Below are 15,623 nucleotides of genomic sequence, written 5' to 3' on the forward strand. Positions count from 1 at the left end.
TGTCAAACTCTTTCTAATAACTCTGTATTACAGAACAAAGTTCAAGGATGTTTATGAAATGCACAAATATCTATCACCCAATAAAGCAAATTTACAGTGGCTGAGATCCTATAAAAATTACCAAACATACAAAGAAGTATACAGGAGAAAGTGAGCCATAACAGGGAGGACAATATATCAATTGAAAATCACAAAAGTGACATAGATGATAGAAGCAGAAAAACAATATCAAAATGGTCATCTTAATTTGTATTTTATATGTTCAGAAACTTAGGTGAAAGATTAAACATGATAAGTAGAGAAATGAAAGACATAAAGCAAACCCAAGAGCATGGTAATGGGTTCATTGGGGGCCCTTCTCTGTGGGCCTCATAGCATACCCATGCCAGTGTAAACTTCAGCCTTGAACCATTGCCCAGCCTCCTTCCCATGGGCTGTGAGTACTGAAGGGGGTTGCACAGTGTCAAACAAGCAAAAAAATCCAAGTTGAGCTTCTAGAGATGAACATTATAATTTCTGAAATAAAAATTACACTAGATAGGATTAACAAAAGGTAAGACATTGCAGAAAAAAAATTAATAAACTTGAGGACATAGCAATAGATACTATCCAAAATGAAACACAGACAGAAGGCCAGGCATGGTGGTTCATGCCTGTAATCCCAGCATTGGGAGCCTGAGGTGGGCAGATCACGAGGTCAGGAGTTCAACACCAGCCTGGCCAACATGGTTAAACCCCATTTAAAAATACAAAAATTAGCTGGCTGTGGTGGCAAGTGCCTGTAATCCCAGCTACTCAGGAGGCTGAGGTGGGAGAATTGCTTGAACACGGGAGGCAGATGTTGCAGTGAGCCGAGATCACACCACTGCCCTCCAGCCTGGGCGACAGAGCAAGACTCTGTCTCAAAAAAAAAAAAAAAAAAAAAGAGACATAGAAAAAAATTAAAAAGTGAACAAGGCATCATTAAGTCATGGGTATAATATACATGTACTAGGGGTTTCCCAGGAGGGGGATAGAAAAAATACATGAGGAAATAATGGCTCCCAACTTTCCAAATATCATGAAAATGAAACTCTCAGATTTAAGAAACTCAATGAAACATGAAGAAAATGACACCCAAATCCATCAACATCAAATTGTTCAAAGCCAGTAACAAAGGGAAAAACATCTGGGGGATGAGGGGCACAGGGAATGGAGACATTACATACAGAAGAACTAAGAGAAGAATAACAGCAAATTCATCATCAGAAACAATGCCAGCATGAAGACAATGGAGTAACATCTTCAAAGTACTGAAAGAAAAAATGTCAGTTTAGCATTCTATACAATATACTTTTATATCCATTGAAAATATCTTTCAAAAATGAAGGCAAAGTAAATAAATTTTTAGACTTAAAAGATCTGAAAGTATTAATCACTAGCAAGTTTATGCATCTTCTGCAATATCTAATCAGTTGTTAATCCCATTCAATGTTTTTTTTTAATTTCAGACATTGTAATTTTTAATCCTTAAAGTAAGTTTTATTTTGGTTTCTTTTATATCATCCATGTTTTTACTTAACTTTTTGAAATAATTATTTTAATCCCTTTGACTGCTAAATTTAACATCACTATCAATTCTGTGTCATTTTCAGATTATTTATTTACCCCCTTATTTTAGTTAATATTTTCCTGCTTTTCATGTTTTGTAATTTTTTACTGGATGCTAGATATTGTTAATTTTACCTTGTGTGCTGGATATTTTTGTATTTCTATAAATGTTCTTGAGCTTTGTTCAGGGATGCAATTAAGTTACTTGGAAACAGTTAGATCCTTTCAGGTATTGCTTTTAAGATATGTTAGGTGGGACCTGAGTCATATTTAGGCTATGGCTCATTATTTCTAAACACGGAGGAAAATATTTTGGAGTACTCTACCCAATGCCCCCTGAATTGTGAGGTTTTCCAGCCTGGCTGGTAGGATTAGGTACTATTCCTAGTCACTGTGAATGCCATGTACTGTTTCCTCTAATCCTTTTGGGTAGTTCTTTCCTCAGTCTCAGATTGTTTCCTCTCACCCATGCACTGATCAGTACCCTGTAGAATACTTGAGAGGGACCCTCTGCAGATTTCAGTTTTCTCCCTCTGCAGTTGTTGACTTTCTGGTACTCTCTACTGAAAACTCCAGCTACCTTAGTTTCCCTGGACTCTCAGCTCTGTCTCCTCATCACATAGTATTCTAGGCTTTTCCTGGGTTTGCTTTCCCTGAACCAGAGGCAGGAACTCTTCCAAAGGATATACCTGGGCAATCATAGGTCTCACTTTGTTTGTTCTCTATCTCTCAGGAATCACTGTCCTTTGTTGACTAATGTTCAGGGTCCTGAAAATCATCATTTTGCATATTTTGTCCAGTTTTTTGGTTTCTGGCAGGAGTGTAAATATGGTCACTATTATTCTGTCTTGGTTAAAAACAGGTGTCCTAGATCATTTAACATTAATTATAGATGTGGTTGGCTTTACATTACCACATTGCTATTATTTTCCTTTGTTTGATTTGTTCTTTTCCTGCCTTCGGTTGTATTAGTTATTTCTTTGATTTCATTTTATACCTATTATTAGTTCATTTAGTTATACTCCTTTTTAACTTTTTCAGTGGTTGGCCTTGGGTAGCTAATATACATTTTTTATCTTATCATATCTTTCTTTCAATAGTATTATATCAGTTCATATGTAGTATAAGAAACAACAATATATTTACAATCTCTCTTTCCAATTATTTTGTGCTGTTTTTGTCATATATTTTACTTTATTTTACAAACTGTACAATGCATTGTTATGCTTTTTATCTTTAGTTAGCCAAGTATCTCATAATACAATCAACAAATAGAACGTCTTTTATATTTATCTTAATGTTTGCCTTTTTGTGCTCCTCCATTCCTTGATTATATTCAAGTTTCAATTTGGTTATCATATTCCTTTTACGTAAAGAACTTATAATTTAACATTTCTTATGGAACCAAGTCTGCCTGAAATTAATTATCCTAGATCTTGTTTGTCTAAAAAAGTCATTATCTTACCTTCATTCTTGAGATATTTTTTTCTGGGTACAAAATTCTTGATTAAAAGGGTTTTTTTTCCTCAATTTTTAAAAGATATCACTTCATTTTTTTTTCTGGCTTGTATAGCTTCTTACAAGAAGGTTGTTGTATTTCTAATCTTTGTTTCTCTATATGTGTTTATTTTCTCTGGCTGCCTTCAAGATGTTCTCTTCATCTTTGGTATTTAGCAATTTGGCAATGATGTGTTTAGGTGTTTTAAAAGTGCATCTACCGCTTGGGGTTCTCTGTAACTCTTAGATCTGTTGTTTCATGTATTTCATTATTTAAAAAAAGATTATTATGTCTTTAAATATTTCTTCCACTTTGTCCTCTTTCTCTTCTTCTAGGATTCAAATTACATGCATATTAGGCCATTTGATATTGTCCTATAGCTTTGAATACTTTGATCTTTTTTTTCATTCATTTATCTCTTTGTGTTTTAGTTTTAATAGTTTCTATTGACCTGCTTTCAAGTTTGCTGTTTCTTTTCTCAGCTGTGTCTACTTTACTCATGGGCTTGTGAGAGGAATTCATCCCTGATATCATGGTTTTAATTTCTAGCAGACATTTTCTCTCATTTCCATTTTTCTGCTGAAATTTCCAGTTCATGCATTTATATTTTCCCATGGAGCCTTTAACATATTATTTAGTTAGGTTAAAATTTCTGTCTGATAGTTTCAATGTCTGGATTTCTCTGATTCTGGTTTTGTTGATTCCTTTACCTCTTGAAGATAGGTTGTTTTCCCTTGCAATTTTGTCTGTCTTACAATTTTTTTGTTGAATGCTATATATCATGTGTAGAAGAACAGTAGAAACTGAGGTAAATAGTATTTATAACTTGTTAAGGTTCATAGACCTGGCAAGAGGTTTTGCACAAACCCAGCTACCAGAGTATGAGTCTGGCAAGGTAGAAAACCTACACAAGTCAGAGAAAGCAACTTGTTACTCACCAATAGGCAGCAAGAATCAACAGAAGCGTAGGATCCATGGTGAGCCAGTCCTCCAAGGCTCAGGAAAGCTGTCCACAGCAGATGGAGTCTTATCTGCATGTGTTCCACTTTGTACCAAAGCTGAGGGACTCCAAAATCATGGCATTCTGGGTTTCACTCCCCAGGGGAAACCTGGATCACTGTGCACAAGTGTTGTAGGACATCCTGTTCTAGGAGAAATGAGGACAAAGCCCAAGCTATTCTGGACAGGTCCTTCTTATCTCAGCATATTGCTTTCTCAGAACATTGTTCCAAATTGCAAGCAAGAGGAGGAAGAGCTGGGTTAACCAAGGTCATTTGGGGACCTGTCCTGCACACCTGGAAATAGAAATGCCTCTTCTACTCTTAGGCCATTAGTGTGTATGTAGGAATGGGAGATGGGAGTTGAGCTAGACTAGTCAGGAGTTGAGCTGGTTTGGGCTTCAAATTCTTCTAGCAGTAGGATGCCATTACCATCTGCTTAGTGTGGTTCTGGGGTTCTAGTGAGTTTCTCCTGGTGTTTCTGCTTCCCCCTAAACATTTCACTGTTCTTGAGTGCTTACACCACAGAAGGGAGTCTCTCTTACTGCTATTCCCCCGTCCTCAACAGTAGAGTTCTTGTTACTCAGTGCTAGGCTGAGAGTATGGCAGGAGATATTCTCTTGTCCTGGACTGGCCTCAGTCTTAGGTAGACCCTGGGCATCTGGGACTGGGGATGAGGTTTATTGATGTTCCTGCACTCCTCGTTGTGGCAGGGAAGCTCTGTTTTGTATTTGTTGTTAGTCTTGGGTGGAAATGGACTGCCACGACCCAGCTGTGCAGTACTATTCTCGGTGTCAGTGTAGGATTCTGGACCCAAAAGGTTTCCTGCCTTCCCTAGGAGTAAAGGGTTTTTGCTTCTACTCTTCCAGCAACAATGACTCTTTGCCCATGTCCTGGGAAATGGTTTCCTACCTTCTCCAGAGAAAGATGGGTTTTACTTTACTATTTTGCAAAAAGTCATGGTTCTAAACGGCTCACTACCTGTTCCCAAGTGGCATCATGCTTTTTTGTTTCATAGAAGAAAAGAGTCCAGAGAAGTAAGTAAGCAGGCTGTGTGCCTGTCCTCCAGCTATTCATTGCTTATACCATCCCCTTTCCCCCTGCAAGTGAGGAGGCTTTTGCCAGTCTCTGCCTGCCCCCAGTCTTTGAGGCTCATGAAGAAGAGCTTGCCAGGGAGAACAAGCTCTCCAAAGCCCGCAGCTATTCCAAGCTGACATGCTGGTCCATCCTGGGCCCCTAAGAATTTGCTAATATTTTAGTTTGCTGCTTCTTACTCGCTTGTTTGGCAGCCATGTCTTTCTCCCATGCTCTGCCAAAGGAGAGACTGTATGTGTCCGATCTTGCTTTCGAGGGTCTCATCCCTCCCTGGAATTTGGTTTACTTGGTGCCTCTCTCTTGTGGGCTCCATAAAACCTGTAACTTTGTAGCTTATCCAGCTTTTCCTTATTGTAGGGTGGGAACATCATTCTTTCCCACTTTCTTCATCCTGAAAGGAAGTCCCATTTTCTTATTATGGAATACTCTCTTTGTTCTCAATGACCAGTAGAGGTGAGTTTTTCATTTTACACACAGGAAGCTAAGCTCTCAGAGAGGTCTTGTTCCTTGACTGGCAGGTGATGAGGCTGGGACACCTCAGCTATAATGAAGACGGTCGTCATTAGGACGAGGGAGCAGGAAGCCATGGAGAAAGCCTGAGGTTCCTGGGAGGTGAGAGAGCATGGGAAATAGACACCTGCCCCACCAAGAGCACAAGGATCATCAAGACACACACCTCTATCAGAGGCAAGAATACATCCAGCAACCAAGAACAAAAACCCTGACTGAGTGGATTTCTGAAATACCCCTGATCAGGAGTGGCCCCCCACACAGAGTGAGGAAGGACTGTGAGATGACTGTGATGAGAACTTCTGCCACTAATATGGTTTGGCTGTGTCCCCACCCAAATCTTATCTTGAGCTGTAGCTCCCAGAATTTCCATGTGTTGTGGGAGGGACCTGGTAGGAGACAATAGAATCATGGGGGCAGTTTCCCCCACACTGTTCTTGTGGTGGTGAATAAGTCTCATGAGATCTGATGGTTTTATAAGGGGAAACCGCTTTCACTTGGCTCTCATTTTCTCTCTTGTCTGCTGCCATGTAAGATGTGCCTCACCTTCTCCCATGATTGTGAGGCCTCCCCAGCCACGTGGAACTGTGAGTCCATTAAACCTCTTTTTCTTTATAAATTACCTAGTCTTGGGTATGTCTTCATCAGCAGCATGAAAACAGATGAATACAGCCACAGCTCACTGCATGCAGATCAAGGACCACCTGGCTCTATCTTCACAGCTGTGCTTTCCCCAGCACTCTCCCACCTGCTCCACCCCCACCATACACAGTAAAGATGCCCCAGCCTACTAGCGATTCCTCAAACACAGGCTCCCCTTCCTGCTGTTATTACCTTCTTTGAGGTGTTTCCTTAATTGTTCTGCCCTTCTCCCACAGGGCCACCTTCTCTCGACACTTCTGCATGTCCAAAACTCAGGATGGGGAAGAAAACCTCTGTGCGCTTGGGTGTGTCCAAGAGCGCGAGCAATTGTGTGCATCGTGTGTGTGAAATAAAAGAAAGGGTGTGGGTATGAATGACAGCAAAGGTGTGAGACAGCTCAGAGGGCACAAGAGGGGAGGAGAAGCAGATAAAATGGAATTGCTGATCTTATTACAATTTTAGAACAGCCTTGGAGAGATGTGTCTCTGTCAGCACTAAAGTTTTCAGGTAAAATGCAAATGTTTAGCTCCAAGTGAGACAGAATTAGCATCGAGGGTAATCGTGACAGCACACGTTGTGACAGCACTTTGGAAAGCATTTGCTGAGGTGTCCTCTTTTGAGCCTATAACCACTCTACAAAGCTACAGAGCAAGGCTGGGTTCAAAGGAGTGTCATGTCTTGTCCAGGTCACCCGGTGAGTATGCTGTAGAGAGGAGCTCAAATCCAGGTGTTCTGAGTACAGATCCAGGGTTCTACTCATTACCTAGGTGACCACTGATGTTGTACAGGAGAGGAATGCTCCTCCAGTATGACTGTATGAAAAGGGGCATGGTGAGGCACCCTGTGCTGCAGATAGAGTGAGCAGAGAGAGGATGGAGGCACCTATGTGATATGGCTTGAAGGTTTGGGGAAGGTCTACTGCTGAATGTATGAAATTCCACCATCAAGGATTCGACACTACCATATTCTCCATACTATCTTTTAAAATGCAAACACTGTCTGGGCATGGTGGCTAACACCTATAATCCCAGCACTTTGGGAGATCGAGGCAGGAAGATTGCTTGAGCCCAGGAGTTTGAGACCAGCTTAGGCAACATAGTGAGGTCCCATCCCTACAAAACATAAAAATTACCTGGTGTAGTGGTGCATGCATGTAGTCCCAGGTACTTGGGAGGCTGAAGCAGGAGGATCGCTTGAGTCCAGAAGGTTGAGGCTGCAGTGAGCTGTGACCAGGCCAGTGCACTCCAGCCTGGGTAACAAAACAAAAGAAAGTAAAAATAAATAAAATGCAAATATTTTTAGGAAGAATAATATGTTTGATTCCGTTGGTTTGGCTTTATATTAGAATAAATAATAGAATAATTCCTTCAATGCCTTCTTCTATTTTAAAAAATGGATAAATAATTGAATCAGAACTGAGTTCAAATCCTGACTCTACCAGTTATCAGCAATGAGCACTGTGAACCTTTTGTTTGTAGTTTTGAATCATTCTGATTATTCACTTCCTCATCAGAAAAATGTGATATTCATCTTAACAAGTTTGTTGTGAGGGTGAAATGAAATAATGAAGATAAAATGCTTCCCACAGTGTCTGCCACGGAATCACTCCTTTGTTCATTCACCAGATGTTTACTGAGCATCTAGTAAGTGCCAGGTGCTGCTCTACATGCTGGGAAATGTTCAGCAGTAAACAAAGCAAATTCCCTACCATCATGGAGTTCATGTTCTAGAGCAAAGTGATAGAAAATAAATAAGTAAGCCAACAAGTAAATATAAAATGTGTCAGATGGTGAATGGTTTGGAGAACAATAAAGCAAAGGGAAAGGGAGTGAGGGGAAGACGGGCCACTATTACAATGTTCTATGGGGCATCAAGAAGACCTCTTCCATGAGGTGAGGTTGGAGCAGAGCCTGAAGGAAGCAAGGGGGTGAGCCTTAGACATCTGGGGAGAGAGTTGCAGAAGAGGGAAGACTCACACAAAGGTCTTGAGTCTGTACCTTGCTTGGCAAGTTTGAGGAACAGCACTGAGGTCAGGGCAGTGGAGCAGAGTGAGGGAGTGGGGAGTGGTAGGAGATGAGGTGGAGGCTGAGGGTGGGAGGCAGCCCCAGAGGATGCCATGTGTCATGCAGGACTTGTAGGCCATGGTAAGAACCACAGCTTTTGCCTGACATGGGAGCCATAGAAGCGTTATGAGAGGGGAGAGACCTGGTCCTCCTTCCACCCCAGGTGCTATGTGGGGTATTGACTGCAGGGAGCGGGGAGATGCAAGGAAACAGGGAGAAGCAGGGAGCGGGGAGAAGCAAGAAAGCCATTTAGGAAGCGATTGCAATATAAGGAAAGGATGGCTGTGGCCTCTGTCATAACAGATCAGGCTCCACATAGAAAGTGGAGCTGAAGGATATGCTGATGGCTAGAAAATGGTGTGTGAGAGAAAGACAAGGATGATTAAGTTGTTTGGCTTGGGAGGCTGGAAGGACAGACTTGCCATTTACTGAAATAAGGAAGACTATGGGAGGAGCAAGTTTGGAGAGGAGAAGAGATTCGGGTTAGTTTTAGACATGTGAGGTTTGATACCCAAGAGGAACAGTCAAGTAGACAGATGGATATGTGAGCTGGCGTGCAGGGGAGAGGTCTGGAAATAAAAAATAGACACAGTGAGGCAGGGCAGTATTTGGGGGACCGTTCATTCTTTTTCACATCTAGGTATGGTTTTAGGAGCGGGAAGAGAAGACCCTAGAAATGAAAGGCCAGGCTTTAAATAGGCTCCAGCTGTTCACATCAGGCTCCACCCCTTCCTAGTGTGCCCTTTTGCAGGTGATTCTCCTATTTTGAGTTCATTTTCCTGTCCACAGAGAAGGGGTTGGACAAGAAAACCTAAGGTCTGGCACACTATGGCTTTGTGGATATCTTATGAAGATTAGATACATTTAGAAGAAGTAGCGCCTCAAACTAGCAATTATTTGTGTGGGTTCATCTCTTAGGCATCTACCTAAGGAAGCAGGGGAAATATCCTAAGAGTTAGAACTCACAAAGGCAAGCATTAAAGAGGAGGGGTGAGTGCACACCTGGAAGGACATGGGACATGCTCTTCAGAGTGGAGGGGAGAAAAAGGTGGGCTTTATAGAGCTGCCCAGGGCTGCTCTGAGAGTCAGTATCCCAGCCATGCCCTGTAGGGCCTGGCTGTCCCAGCAACTCTAGAACCTGTTCATTTTGTAGCTCAAACCCAAAAGCTCCATCTTCCTAAGAGAATTCACTGCCTTTCCTAAATGGACTGTCTCCCTACCTGAAAGCCCATCACACCTTCAACTGGGGGCTGCTAGAGTGTCTTAGTCCATTTTTTGTTGCTTTTAACAGAACACTTGAAACTGGGTAATTTATAAAGAAAAGGGATTTATTTCTTACAATTCTAGAGGCTGGGAAGTCCAAGGGTATGACCTGACATCTGATAAGGGGACTCTTTAGAGTCTAGAGGTGGTGCCGAGTATTACATGGCAAGAGATCTCTCTTCTACTTTTTATAAAGCTGCCAGTCCCACTCCTATGATAACTCGTTAATTCATTAACTCTTTAATCCATTAATCAGTGAATAGACTAATCCATTCATGAGAGCAGAGCCCTCATGACCCAGTCATCTCTCAAAATTCCCACCTTCCAATATGGTACATTGGGGATTGAGTTTGCAATACATGAAATTTGGGGAACACACTCAAAGCATAATATGGAGGGATTCAGTTATAGGGGAGTGTATTGTAGACAGTGGAGACTGAAGCCTAGACATCAGGACAGACCAGCAAGACAGCAGTAGGATCAGGTTGTTAATTGGGCCTGGGCAGGCTCATCCCTGGTGGCCAAGTTTTGGGTCCATGTAAGAATACATATTCTCAGCCTCCCAAATGGCAGACAGGAAGGTGGAGGAACGAGGAAGAAATGGAGCCAGGAGGAGGGCATCAGTGACTCCACCTCAGATGAACAGGGAAGGGAGAAGTGAAGAATTTGTTGCTAAACTACATGATGTGCCAACGTAATTTATGAGGTGTATGTGTTCATGCGTGAGTTTCAACCATGGTTAACTGAAATGGAAGAGCTTTGTTCCCAAAAGATTCATTTATGAAAACGTCAGACTACCCTAGCCTTCCTTGGCTGACCATAAACGGACTTGTTTTTGAACCAAGAGTCAAATTTTAGAAATAAAAAACCTTGTCATGGAAGCTTGTTCATCTAAATGGGAAGAAGCACTCTAAAAGGGTGTGCTGGCATGGCATTTTCCTTTAGGTGTTTGGTGCACGAGAGAGGTTAGACTCTACGAATTGGGGATGTGTAAACTTGCCAGCCCATGGCTATGAATGAGGCCTCATTAGCTTACATGATCACCCCATCTGGGTGCATCAACATGGCATTGTAGAAACATGGCATTGTAGAAAAAGTGAGCGGTAAGACAGGTATGCAAGTAATAGAGACGCAGGGCGCAGATACTGCATCTGTCACACCAGGCAGTAAAATTAGCCATCTTTTTAACCTGCGTCTTGGATTGGATCACTCTGCAGAGATTGTGATTTTTTTCCCTAGCTTAGGGGAGTGATTTATAACTCTGGATGGGTACACAAATAAGTATAGAGATAATGAAAAAGTGGATGTGGATTTCTTCTGAGTGGGTTGGATTATATGGGATTTGTAATAGGTCTTGAAATCGTTAAAATTTCATTGCTCTGCTTTGTATACGCTTTGTTTGCTTTCCTGTTTTCCTAATGTTTGAAATGGGTAAGAGAATCTGATTTACCACATTACAAGATGGATTTGTTAATTTGCAAAAATAGCGTAATTGCTGAGAATAATTTTGATCGTTAAGTCTGCCACAACAGGGGTTTCATTTGCCTGGAAAAATCTGATATATTAAATTTGTGGTTGTGGTTGTAGTTGTAAATGTCTAAGAAAATATGATTTTTTTTTAAGAAGTGAAGTCAATGTTTAAGAAGGATTTAAACCATTAAACTTTAGTTGAACACTGATCAAAGAGCCAGTATCAATCATTTAAAAATTATTTTTATTGATAAATCTGCAAATAGAGCAAGAAGATTTGTAGGTTTAACTTAAGGGTTTAAGACAATCTAGGTTTTAAAACAAAAACTTTAATATATTGCACATTACCCTTTAAAAATGAACTAAAATTGGTATTTTCCAGGTACGAAAGCCTTTTTTCCCTGTATGAAAAAAAGAAAAGAAAAAAATTATAACTGCATCTTATTGGCCTTTTGTAGTTGCTCTAGGTCCTGCCCATCACTGGTTGTTATTGCTTTTATTAATTTCCACCAACCATATGAGTCAAAAATGACATTTCTTTATTGCTTATTACATTGCTATGACTACAGTGAGGTTGAACATCTTTTTAAACATATTTTAAACTGGACATTTCTGGTCATCTCAGAAGTTGTGCTAAAGCCTCAAAACTAAAAACAGTAGATGATAAATACTACCTCATTCTAAAGAGAGGCACTGGGCCCATCTTAGGGTTTGCTGAGGGGTGGCCGAGATGATCCAGATTCCCCACCCACCTCAGGACTGTAAAGAGAAAGTAGTGAGTCCTTGAGGAAGGAAGGAGACCCTAAAAGGGAACCAATAGGAGTAGAGAACACTAGAGTTTCTCCTCCTCTCGCCAATGTGGTGGGGTTCCCTTACTCTCAAGTTAAATATGAGCAGCCCAAAGAATGCCAATCTTAGACATAAGGGAAGTATTTTTCTGCAAACAGAGGTGACTGACGTTTTGCTGCCCTGACTGGCTGTTTACTGAGGGATGGAGAGGTAGGAAAGATTCCGTGCATCCCACTGGGAGACACAGGGCTCCACTGAAAATGAAGCTTTATAACCGCTATCTCATTTTGGGATCCTCGTGTCAGTGGAGCAGCATGCAAAGAAAGAAGTTGCAGTATTGGTAGGGGTGGTTGGCCCTAGCTACCGTGAAGAGCTAGGGTTTCTGCTACACAATAGAAGTATATCTGGAACCCAGGGATATCCTTTTTATGGCCCAGCAAGCACCCCTCAGAGATTAATGTCTGAAGCACCACACCAGGCAGGCAAACTAGACCCACTGAGGTGCCAGCTGAGGAAAAGGGACATCTGGGAGTGGTGGTGGTGGGGGCAGGATGAATATAAGTTATAGCTTGGGCACCAGTTGCAGCAGTGCACACTCTAGTTTATTTGCTACATCTGTGTGTTAAGTCTGGCTGCTGAAGTCTCTGTAACAGCTTAGACATACTGTTAGGCAGGAATCTGAAATACAAAGGGTAGTTTGTTGGGCCAGGCATGGTGGCTCATGCCTGTGTAATCCCAACACTTTGGAAGGCTGAGGCAGGAGGATCGCTTGAGGTCAGGAGTTCAAGACCAGCCTGGGCAACACAGCCGAGACCCCATCTCTACCAATTTGTTTTCTAATTCACCAGGCATGGTGGTGGGCTCCTGTAGTCCTGGTTACTTGAGAGGCTGAGGCAGGAAGGAGGATTCCATGAGCCCAGGAGTTTGAGGTTACAATGAACCATGATCACGCCATTGTATTCTGCCCTGGGCGACAAAGTGAAACTCTGTCTCTCTCTCACTTTTTTTTTTTTTTTTTGGTTGTATTGGACACCTCTTGAGTCTGGCCTCACATCTTCTCAACTCACCCTTTTTATGCCAGTCATTGCTGAGGTGACCAGCCGGGCACAGGAATAAACTGACCACATCTGGCTTCCACTGCACTGCATACGTCTAGTGTTGCATATCTAGCTTGCATACTCTTTCTGGAGTTTCTCTGACACTGTGATGTGATATGTCCACAGCCTACATAACCATTCTGAGGCATGTGTAAACCTGGAAGTATAAGAGAGTTAACCCCCATTAGGTAATCCTTGACTGTATCAGTTGAGTCTTCTAGGAAGCAGATGCTGAGAGGGAGGTAGGAGTGCAAGTGGTTTATTTGGATATAACTCTCATGAAAGGTTAAAAGAAGGTGGGTTAGGGGGAGAGAAGCAGGACTGGGTAGGAAAATTCTTCAGACCGCAATGCAGTTCAGACACCTGTGAAAGAAAACAGGCAAGGACACACACAGGGTTGGGCAGGGTGAGCCTCAAATGGTGAGGCAGATCTGTCACAGTCTTAGCTCAACACGGAGCTTTGGAACAACGATTGCCCATGTTGAGCATAAATGACAAAGCCCTGGGACCCCCACCATGCTCACCCATTAACTGGTGCTGCCGCAGAAGAGCATGGCTTTGGTTCAAAAGCTGCGGCAGATCCTGAAGGCACTCAGCTGAAGGCTTTCAGATAAGCGCCCTTCTTGCAGTTAATTAAGTAGCAAGTTATTTCTTGAAAGGAGATCCACACAGTCCACCTCCATGGCTGCACATGAACCAATGGGGGAGGGAACCAGCAGATTAAATGCTGCTCTCTGTCCCTAGGGCAGACAATGCTGCATTCTCCATGGCTCTACAGAGGATTCCCAGCAAGAATGAGCCCTAGTTGCCTACAACAATAATTAGCGCAATAATGCACATTGGTTTGCTTTTTCCCTCCTTCCTTTCATCCCTCCCCTAGTCCTTCATGCCTATTCCTTGAGATCACTTCTCAAAATAAATTCTCTGCATGCAAGCCTTGTTCTCAAGCTCTGCTTTTGTGGGAACCCAGGCTGACAGCAGGCTTTACTGGATTTTCAAATTCAACAGTGCCCTCTTTTGATGATATAATGAAGTTCAGTTTCTTTAATGAATGGTGTGTGTGCGTGTGTTTGTGTGACACACACACACAGAGAAAGAGAGAGAGAGAAATGGCATGCTAATGATTTTGTGATACTGTTCCTCATGACACTTAATTCAGATATTCCTTCTTTTCTTTCACTACCAAGCCTTTAAAGGATGCCTCCTTCTTCCAAGTTACCTCGCTCTCTCCCTAAAGTTTTTATGGCTCACACACTTTCTAAGGCTCTTTGTTTTGCTCAGATTTACTTAGTCTCAAATGTATTGTCAATATTTCTCTACTAGGATGGAAGGCTCTCCTTCTGATGCTGTACTCTAGGGATTGTTTTTATTTATTTATTTATTTATTTATTTATTTTTATTTTTTGAGACAGAGTCTTGCTCTGTCACCCAGGCTGGAATGCAATGGCACTATCTCAGCTCACTGCAACCTCCGCCTCCTGGGTTCAAGCAATTCTCTTGCCTCAGCCTACTGAGTAGCTGGGATTACAGGAGCGCACCACCACACCCAGCTAATTTTTGTATTTTTAGTAGAGAGAGGGTTTCACCATGCTGGCCAGGCTGGTCTCGAACTCCTGACTTCGTGATCCACCCACCTTGGCCTCCCAAAGTGCTGGGATTACAGGCATGAGCCACCGTGCCCAGCTTCTGGGGACAGTTATTTATTTTCTGCTGCTGCTTGGATCTTGTTGCACTTTTCTCACACAAAATCCCTTCCTGATTCTCCACTCCAAAGAGGGCTCTAAAGCTGGGTCTGCTCCTTGCGTAGATTTATAGCCACATATATGTAAATTATCTTCCAAAATAGGTGTGGGTTAACAGTAATCTTATTTGTTCTCCTCATTAATCTGCATAGTTTTTGGAGGATGTCTGTAGAGATCTTTCTTTGGGTGGCTGCAGTTCACCAGTGAGAAACAAAAGTCCCGATTTAACTTCTGTTCCAGTTTCCTATTACTTTTTGAGTCAGTATTGAAGTTATAACCAGAAAATCATTATTTCCACATAGGTTTTCAATGTATTGGCATAAGATTTACTTAAAATACTTGCTTACTATTTTTTAAATCTTTGCTACAGTTTTGTCCCTCTCTTCATTAGTCATTTATTTGTTTCTTTTTCTATTTTTCTTGATCATTCTATCACAGACTTTTCTAAAGTATTTATATTTATTAATTAATTAATTAATTGATTTTTTTAATAGAGATGAAATCTTGCCATGCTGTGTGGCTGGAGTGCAGTGGCTATTCACAGGCACGATTTCTTTCTTTCTTTTTTTTTTTTTTTTTTTTTGAGACGGAGTCTCGCTCTGTCGCCCAGGCTGGAGTGCCGTGGCGCAATCTCGGCTCACTGCAAGCTCCGCCTCCCGGGTTCACGCCATTCTCCTGCCTCAGCCTCTCCGAGTAGCTGGGACTATAGGCGCCCGCCACCACGCCCGACTAATTTTTTGTATTTTTTAGTAGAGACGGGGTTTCACTGTGTTAGCCAGGATGGCCTCGATCTCCTGACCTCGTGATCCGCCCACCTCGGCCTCCCAAAGTGCTGGGATTACAAGCGTGAGCCACCGCGCCCGGCC

The 15,623-nt window shown here is 42.1% G+C and overlaps 1 non-coding gene and 1 pseudogene across 1 annotated transcript; both read left to right on the forward strand.

The window, feature by feature from the left end:
• Positions 1 to 15,623, forward strand: part of LOC100590637 — a 48,875-nt pseudogene that overhangs the window by 5,212 nt on the left and 28,040 nt on the right.
• Positions 330 to 463, forward strand: LOC115837783. The gene has a single exon (XR_004032835.1). It is a non-coding gene; the product is annotated as a small nucleolar RNA SNORA42/SNORA80 family (small nucleolar RNA).

This window comes from Nomascus leucogenys, chromosome 12, assembly GCF_006542625.1.
Source record: "Nomascus leucogenys isolate Asia chromosome 12, Asia_NLE_v1, whole genome shotgun sequence".
Taxonomy (NCBI): domain Eukaryota; kingdom Metazoa; phylum Chordata; class Mammalia; order Primates; family Hylobatidae; genus Nomascus; species Nomascus leucogenys.